At 34.0% G+C, this 9,057-nt stretch overlaps 1 pseudogene; it reads right to left on the minus strand.

Moving 5' to 3' along the window:
• Positions 1-280: 280 nt before the first annotated feature.
• On the minus strand, positions 281-1,064 carry LOC137216632 (bromodomain testis-specific protein-like; annotated as a pseudogene).
• Positions 1,065-9,057: the final 7,993 nt, after the last annotated feature.

A 9,057-nucleotide genomic window follows, 5' to 3' on the forward strand; every position in this document is an offset into this window, starting at 1 on the left:
TCCAAACAATTGAAGAATTTACTGCATGTTTTTAGTATTCAGTTATTTGAAATTATATACATAGTCATAGTAATGCTCTGACTTAGAATGCATTCATCTATTTTTATTATAAATTATTTTTTATTTATTTTTTTTAAGTGAAAATTGTTTAATCATCTTAAAGCAGTCGAAATACAATATAAGATTGGTATCTTGGTGTCTGAAAGCAATCATTTTACCATTTGCATTTTAATCTTTTGTATTATTCATTTAAGTTGATGGTTAATTAAAAAACCTAGTTTTAATCAAAGTTGTTTTCAAACATTGTCATAATGTCACTTTGAAGAGTCATATCAATGGTACCAGCCATTGCTTCTCTTCTCCTCCGCTCTTGCTCTTTCCCCCTTGCTAAATTACAGTCTTTGAGAAGCCAGAGTTTGCCTCCATCTTGAGCTTACAGTGACTGCTGACGTTCTTTCTGCTCTTCTCCAAGACACTTGTTTTGCATTTTATTTGGAAAAGATTCTAGAGTGAAGCCATGGTCCCTTTGATTTTCTTGAAATACTTTTGGTTCCTTTGTATTCTGTTCCAGATGTTTCTGTATTAGTTCCTGTGTTTGAGCTCTCACTTCCTTTTCTATCACTGCTTTTCTAAATTGGTTGAAGAGTTCATCTGATGATTTCATTACCCCTGATGTTTTGACTGGTTTGCCTAAACTTTTCCAAGAATCTGCATTCTTGATCTTTATGTCCTTTTGCACTGGAACTTGGCATTCTGATTCTAACACCACTGTGTCATTATCACCAGACTGATGCATCACAGTTAGGCCATTCAAGCATTGTTCAGGATTATCTGAAAGAGGCAGAATTTGTAAAAGTGAAATATTTTCCACACTCTGTAAACATTCTGATTCTTGATAACTTGATAACTAACTGGTGGTGATTTGGTGGTGTTCCACCTGAACATGTAGTCTGATGAACCAGGCTAGTTTTCCCAGAGGTTGTATCTTGCACAGAAGATTGTATCTTTACTTTCTCTTTAGAAGAAGAATCATTCTGTTTTACTCCAGTAAATTTAGGAAACATTTCTGATTCGGAATCACTGCGTCTGAAGAACTTGAATCACTGCTACTACTTTCAGACTCTGATGAGCTACTGATGCTGCTACTGCTGCTGTTTTCATTCATTCGGGAACCACTTCCAATGGCCTATTTTTATTATAAATTATATTTTAAAAAGAATCAAGTTTTACAAGTGTTCTCTTAAGTAAAGTTTGCAATCCAGATTACTGTATAAACATGTTATGAATGTGCAGTTGGTGAGGATAACAAGAATAAATGTTTATTAATAGATCACTTCAGTCACTATTGTAATCTTGGATTATATTCACTGTCATTACTATGACTGTAATACCTTCTTTCCCACATTTCTTTTTAGGCAGTTTCCCCTCCTTCCAGTTTAGCCATATAGACTGAGTAGGAACTGCCATTCTCTCATGTGACCCTACCACAATGGGCACCATTGATAGTCAAGGGATAGACACTTAAACCAACCTGAGACAGCCATTTTTTGAGATTTTTCTAACTAGAGATATCAGTTAACAGCCTTTTGCTTTCCAGTCACAAAGACATAAGGATAGAAGTCTAGAGTTGTTGGGTATATACCTCCTTTTATAGGGAAAACAAGTCATAAAATAAAGTGTAGTAAAGAAAGAAGAAAAGATGAAAGATGAAGAGACAGTTCTGACAGCATCGGAGACCATAGTTCTAGATTTTCTTGGCTTTCTTAAGATTATTTGTTGTTCAGCCATTATCTGAGCCTGGGAACTGAGCCACTGTAGTTTCTTAGTAATTAATTTCTTTTTTTTCTTCTTATTCTACCTTTTTTTTTTTTTGCTTAAGTTATTCCAGTTAGTTTTCTGTTACTTGAAAACTAAATAGCCTGCCTAACTAATATACAAAGTCTTGCTCTTGCACATATATTGAAATTATCCCTAAGAAGAGCAAATCTGAAGAGTATTTCTCAAGTCAGTTCCTACCAATAACACAGCCCCCTCTGAAGGAGTATATTCTTACTCTACATCCAGCCTTTTTCTGAGGTTTGTGGTGGTTTATAAATGTGTCCAACATGAAAAGTTCTATCAAAACAGAGGTGATGAACTAGACAGTAAATATGGGGAAATTCTATCATTTGCTAGCAACAAGAGAAGCTGAGAGTGACTCATACGTCAAATTGTGAGTAAGCAGAAGCAAGAAATAAAAAGAAACCATAAAAAAAAGAAAGAAAATATAAAGAGAAGGTGCACAATGTAAAGACTGAGGCAGTTTGTTGGTAGTAACACGTACAGGAGAAGTAAAGTCAAGAGGCATGGTATTGCCACAATGGAGAAAGCTTAATGAATCCATAATGCTAACAGACTAATATGATAATCTGGATCCCAGAGGACTGGGCTTGTATCTTCTAAACTGCATTTTATCTCCAATTGTAGAGTTATACAGCTGTTTCTGCAATCCTGTAAAATTGCTATTTCCTTTACTTCCATATATGGCATTCATTATTTATCGTTTGAGGTAATGAGTGACTAAACCTTTTGACTAAAATAAACTAAATATCACAGTTCTGCACTTTCTATCTCACACCATTGTAAATTACTTACAAATATATATATATAGTTTTATAATGTCTCACAGACAAATTACAAGAAATCAGGTAATCATAAACACTTCACCCATGCAACAGTTAAAACATTAAGTCTATTAGAACAAAAAAATTAGTATGGTAAGAAAAATTGGGTAGCTTCCTTTTTAAATATTATTTTTCCTTCTGAAATCTTCAAATATTGATTTCAGGTTTTCTATTTTGTTTTTATTTCTTAATACATTATTTTAAAAGTTTTATGCTCCATTGGAACATTGAATCTGAGTCCCTACCCACCTTGGCAAAATATATGAGAATATATATCTATGGGACTTCCTTGTTATTATTTATTTTTAATACACACTTTAATTAAAATTTTGGTAGAATAAATATGATATCACTAATGGGATAACACTTTCTATCAATATATATACACACACACATACATATATATATATATATTCATATATATATATGTATTGTAAGTATACATATAAGATCTTGACAAAAATAAGTCTAAATGGACATTAAATTTATTAAGAGTAAAGGGAAACTAAGAAAGGCAATCACTAATAAGTAAACAACATGCATTACTGTGAGTGATTGTTTTACTTACAACATATAGACAACATAAATTTAGTATATTAAAAAAGGAAGATAAAATGTTCTTCTTGCTTTGATAGAATAACTAGTAGTGGACTTACCTCCCTCTTCCAGAAAAAATTAGAAAACTTGGGGGAAAAAAGGATACTGTTTTCAGACATTGGTCAACATGCAACTTAGCACTGTGATCAGTAAAAGGCTGTAACAAGGTAAATAGTGCAATATCCTAGACAGAGGAACAGGGAAGATGAACCCAGGGGAGGAACTGTGGTCTCCCTAAATTTAAGGTATAGAAATTGGAATTTAGGGAGGTTTAGATGACTGGAATTTGTAGGGCAGAGTACCAGAGAAGAAGGTACAATACAGAGGAAGAACTCCAGAAATTTGCAGAGAAAACAGTTTGAGATTTTTGTGCAGTAAAAAACTGAACATAAAAAAAAAAAAACTGAACATCCATGAGACTATACAGAGAACAATAACTGGGAATTTCCAACCTGAATGATTCCCAGATATCACACAGGGCTGGGAAGCATTCAAATTCTAACCAAACAGCTTAGGGAAACCTCACTATACCTACCACAGGGCACTCAGTAGAGATCTCAGAAGCTTCACACCTTAGTAGTAGAACATAATTATCTCTATGGTTAAAGCTACTCCACACATACCCTAACAAAGCTTAAAAGCAAGTCCCAAACGAATCAAGCTTATCTGTAAGTTAATGCAATGGTAAAAGTTATGCCATGCAAACATTAGTATAAACAAAGCAACAGTAGCTATATTAATGCTAGATAAAGTAGACTTCAAAACAAAGATTACTAGGGAAAGAGATAACAATAAAAGGTTGGATTGAGTATATTAATATCAGACTAGGGAAAGTTTAGGACAAGTAATAGTAGCAGAAATATCTCATTCCATGAGAAGAAGGTGTAGTTATATAGTCTCCTTTACCTAGGGTCACACACCAGTTACCCATCTGGACTTAAAATAAGAAGAGGACCCAGATAAAATTTTCTAATCCAAGAATCAAGACATTTGAGAAAGAAAACGTTTCTTGTGGAATATCAATTTTTCTTTGAATATCAGTGACCAAGCCTGGAGAACTCAAGGCATAGTTTATACCATTAAAAAAAAGTGTAAAATAATTCATGGCTACATAAAAACAAGTTTCCAACCACATACAGAGGAAATAAAAGCATCTCTGTTCTGACTAGAGTAGGATGGAGAAAACTAAAAGAAACGACCAAGACAATAATCTTGATCTAACAACCTGAGAAAAGTGACTCAATTCTATTAGAGTATTGTAAACCTGGAAGTGGATGATAGTAACTCAGAGAGAGGTCTAAGGAACTAAATGGTGAGGTGACTTACTCTGAATCCTGATTGAAAATTTGAGGGGAAACAACTTTGTGGAATGTCACTGTAGAGTAAGAATAAGCATAAGATTAGTTTCCTTTGGAGGAGAGTAACTGAGTTGGGATAAACCCCTCACTGTTCATCATTAAGTATACCATAAAATTTGAACAATGTGAATGAATTACATCTTCAATTTTATTTATGTATATATATATGAAAAAGGATTAAGTTTTTCTAAAGTTAATTGATTCATTGGCTCTGATTTTTTTGCACTCTGCTAAAATTGTAAACCCAAGCAACATAACACATGGAGCATTAAGGTAAGTACATAATTTATATTAATATACAGTAAACATAAATGCCTATTATAAATGGCACATATATAATTTGTGTTTCTCTATTAAAAAGTGTCAGTTGTCAGCCAAAAGAGGAGTAAAGCTGAGAGGATGTGCAAGAGAGGAAAGAACAGGTAAAGCCAATTTACAATACATTTCCTTAAAATAGAAAATAGAAAAAATAAATAAAGAGGATATAGTGTTTTTTATTATTATTATTGTCTGGCTACTGAATATCTCTAGACCTTCCTATTCAGGGAAAGAGGGTCATGATGGGAAGTGGAGCTCTACTTCCTACCCTGAGAATCAAAGGTGATACTTGTGCAAGTCTGGGTCCACTGGATACACTTGACAAGAAATTTGAAAATTGAAAGGATAACATAAAGATACAGAGATATTTAAAAATTATGTTGCAGACTTGAGATTCTAGACATGGCATCAGGAGTGTCCAGGAGTGGCCAGAAACGGCAGCTCCAGGGATGTTATGCTAACCAAACTTCAATGAACTTCATTTTGTAGATTCTTATCTTCCTTTGGTTTCTCCTTCATTTTCATACCTGGTTATCCATTTTCCGTTGATTTTGTGACTTATACCTTTTCCTTTTAATAAGCTCGTTTTCTGTATAAGTTATCCACAGCAAGTTTCTACATTTTACAACTAACAAGCCATGCTTATAAAGTGGATTTTGGGTTGTAGGATACAGGTGATGTTTATTCTGATAGGTGTAAGTGTTTAAATGACTTATGGAGTTTTTTGTATGTTATGTGTGATTAAGTGAAAGAGCAACACTAATCTTGCCTCTGCCATAAACTTGTTATGTATCCTTGAACAAGTCATTCAGTTCTCTGGTACTCAGTGTCCATATATATAAAATCAAGTGACTAGGAGTGACATCATGGAAAATGGCAGTGTAGGGAGCTCAAGAATCAGTCTCTCCACTGAAGGAACCATTATGCTCACAAAAACTGTCTGAATCTTTTTTTTTTTTTTTTTTGGAATTCTGGAATCTAGTTTAAAATTTATATTAACAAGGAGAATGCTAAGTAAAGAGAGAGGCTGCTACATTTTAGTAATAAAATATAGTGGTATTTTTGCTTACCCGCCTGCCATCTCTTAATTCCCCAGCTCAGTTAGCTGTAGGGACAGAAGCCCACATTCCTGGTACAGCTTTCTGGTGTCAAGGGGAAAGGCAATACAGACCTCTTTCTCAAAAAATTTGTGGTTCTGTGTTCAAATTGGTCTTGTATGTAAAACAACAATTATAAATCTAAGTTAGTGTGCACAAGATGTATAAAAGATGTGTTTGTGGTGGCATTATCAACATAAAGGGAATGTATTAGCCTGCTCAGGGTGCCATAACAAAAAACACAGACTGTGTGACTTAAACAACAAAAATTTATTTCCCAAAGTTACGGAGGCTGGAATTCCAAGACGGTCAGGTAGGCTTTGGTTTCAGATGAGGGCTCTCTTTCTTGTTGGCTGGGGACACCTTCTCACTGCAGTCTTCACACAATCTTCTGAGTTAATCAGAGAGAAAAAGAAATGGGGGGAAGAGAGATATCTGTTTTTTTCTTACATGCTTATAAGGTCATCAATCCTACTGGATTAGGACCCCACCCTTATGACCTCATTAACCTTAATTACCCTCTCACGGCTCTATCTCCACATACAGTCTCATTTGGAGATTAAGATTTCAACACATGAATTTTTGAGTAACACAATTCAGTCCATAGCAGATGGGTGCTGAACTGTATAGGACCAGAGTTTTTGTATGTTATTAAAGCTAAATTGGTATCTATTCAAACTAGACATTTATAAATTTACAGTGTTGATTGTAAACCCCAGGATGAAACAGAACCCTAAGATATATGAAGCAAATAGTGACAAAAGTAAAGAAAGAAATAGACAGTTCTACAGTAATGGTTAGTGACTTGAATACCCCAGTTTAAAAATGGACAGATCAATAAGGAAATAGAGGCTTCAGAACAACATTATAAAGAAGTTATATCTAATAGACATCTATAAAACATTTCAGCCAATAAGAGCAAAATACATATTCTTCTCAAGTGCACATGAAGCATTGTCCAGATAGACTATAAGTTAGAATTAAAAAAAAACAATAAATTTTCTAAGATTGCAAATATACAAAGTACATTGTTGACCACAATGTACTGAAGCTAAAATCCATAAAAGAAAGAAAATTAGAGAATTCAAAGATTAAGAGTGAGAAACATGCTCTTAAACAACAACATGGTCAAAGAAGAAATCACAAGGCAAATTAGAAAATTATTTGACATTAATGAAAACAAAAACACAGTGTACTGAAGACTTATGGTTTCTAGTCCAACATGTAAGGAGAGTGTCACTCAGACAGTAGTCACTCCTGTCCTCATGACAAAAAATTGTGGAAAACTGAAAATTGACAACTATCTTAGATCAATGAAGATGTTGAGGTATCAGGGTAAATTGTCTCCCCTCAAACTGGAGAGAATGCAAATACAGAGAATCACAGCTTATCAGGAGCATAAACCTCTACTGAAGCCTACAAAGAATATTTTAAAATATCCTTCAAATTACAGGAGAAATAAAGACATCCTCAGACAAATAAAAATTGAAGGAATTGTCACCAGTAGACATAGCCTGCAAGAAAGGTTAAAAGTTCTGCAGAGGAAAGAAAAATTATATAAGTCAGAAACTCAGATCTAAATAAACAAAGGAAGAGCATTAAAAAAGGAGAAAATGAAAGTAAATAAGATCTTTCATTTTTCTTGTTCTTAATTGATTTAAGAGTTAATAGCTTGTTCAAAATGAAAAGAGCAAAAAACTATTAGGTGATTATAGCTTATGGAAGAGTGAAATGAATTAAACCAATTTAATAAGAGATAATAAGGAAGAATTGAGAATAATTTGTTATAAAGGACCTGAATTACCCATGTTATTTGAAAGTGGATTTAGATTAGTTGTATATTACAAACTCTAGGGCAACCACTAAAAAATCTTTTAAAGGAAGTATAGAGAGGGCAGACAGCAGAAGCAAGAAGAACTACAATCCTGCAGCCTGTGGAACAAAAACTACATTCACAGAAAGATAGACAAGATGAAAAGGCAGAGGGCTATGTACCAGATGAAGGAACAAGATAAAACCCCAGAAAAACAACTAAATGAAGTGGAAATAGGCAACCTTCCAGAAAAATAATTCAGAATAATGATAATGCAGATGATCCAGTACCTCAGAAAAAGAATGGAGGCAAAGATCAAGAAGATGCAAGAAATGTTTAATAAACACCTAGAAGAATTAAAGAACAAACAGAGATGAACAATACAATAACTGAAATGAAAACTACATGAGAAGGAATCAACAACAGAATAACTGAGGCAGAAGAACGGATAAGTAACCTGGAAGACAGAATGGTGGAATTCACTGTTGCTGAACAGAATAAAGAAAAAAGAATGAAAAGAAATGAAGACAGCCTAAGAGACCTCTGGGACAACATTAAATGCAACAACATTCACATTATAGGGGTCCCAGAAGGAGAAGAGAGAGAGAAAGGAACAGAGAAAATATTTGAAGAGATTATAGTTGAAAACTTCCCTATCATGGGAAAGGAAATAGCCACCCAAGTCCAGGAAGAACACAGAGTCCCATACAGGATAAACCCAAGGAGAACCATGCTGAGACACATAGTAATCAAATTGGTAAAAATTAAAGACAAAGAAAAATTATTGAAAGCAGCAAGGGAAAAATGACAAATAACATACAAGGGAACTCCCATAAGGTTAACAGCTGATTTCTCAGCAGAAACTCTACAAGCCAGAAGGGAATGGCATGATATAATTACAGTGATGAAAGGGAAGAACTTACAACCAAGATTATTCTACCCGGCAAGGATCTCATTCAGATTCAATGGAGAAATCAAAAGTTTTACAGACAAGCAAAAGCTAAGAGAATTCAGCACCACCAAACCAGCTCTACAACAAATGCTAAAGGCACTTCTCTAAGTGGGATACACAAGAAAAGAAAAAGACCTACAAAAACAAACCCAAAATAATTAAGAAAATGGTCATAGGAATATACATATCGATAATTACCTTAAATATGAATGGATTAAATGCTCCAACCAAAAGACACAAGCTTGCTGAATATACAAAA

The sequence above is a fragment of the Pseudorca crassidens genome, chromosome X (assembly GCF_039906515.1).
Source record: "Pseudorca crassidens isolate mPseCra1 chromosome X, mPseCra1.hap1, whole genome shotgun sequence".
Classification (NCBI taxonomy): Eukaryota; Metazoa; Chordata; class Mammalia; order Artiodactyla; family Delphinidae; genus Pseudorca; species Pseudorca crassidens.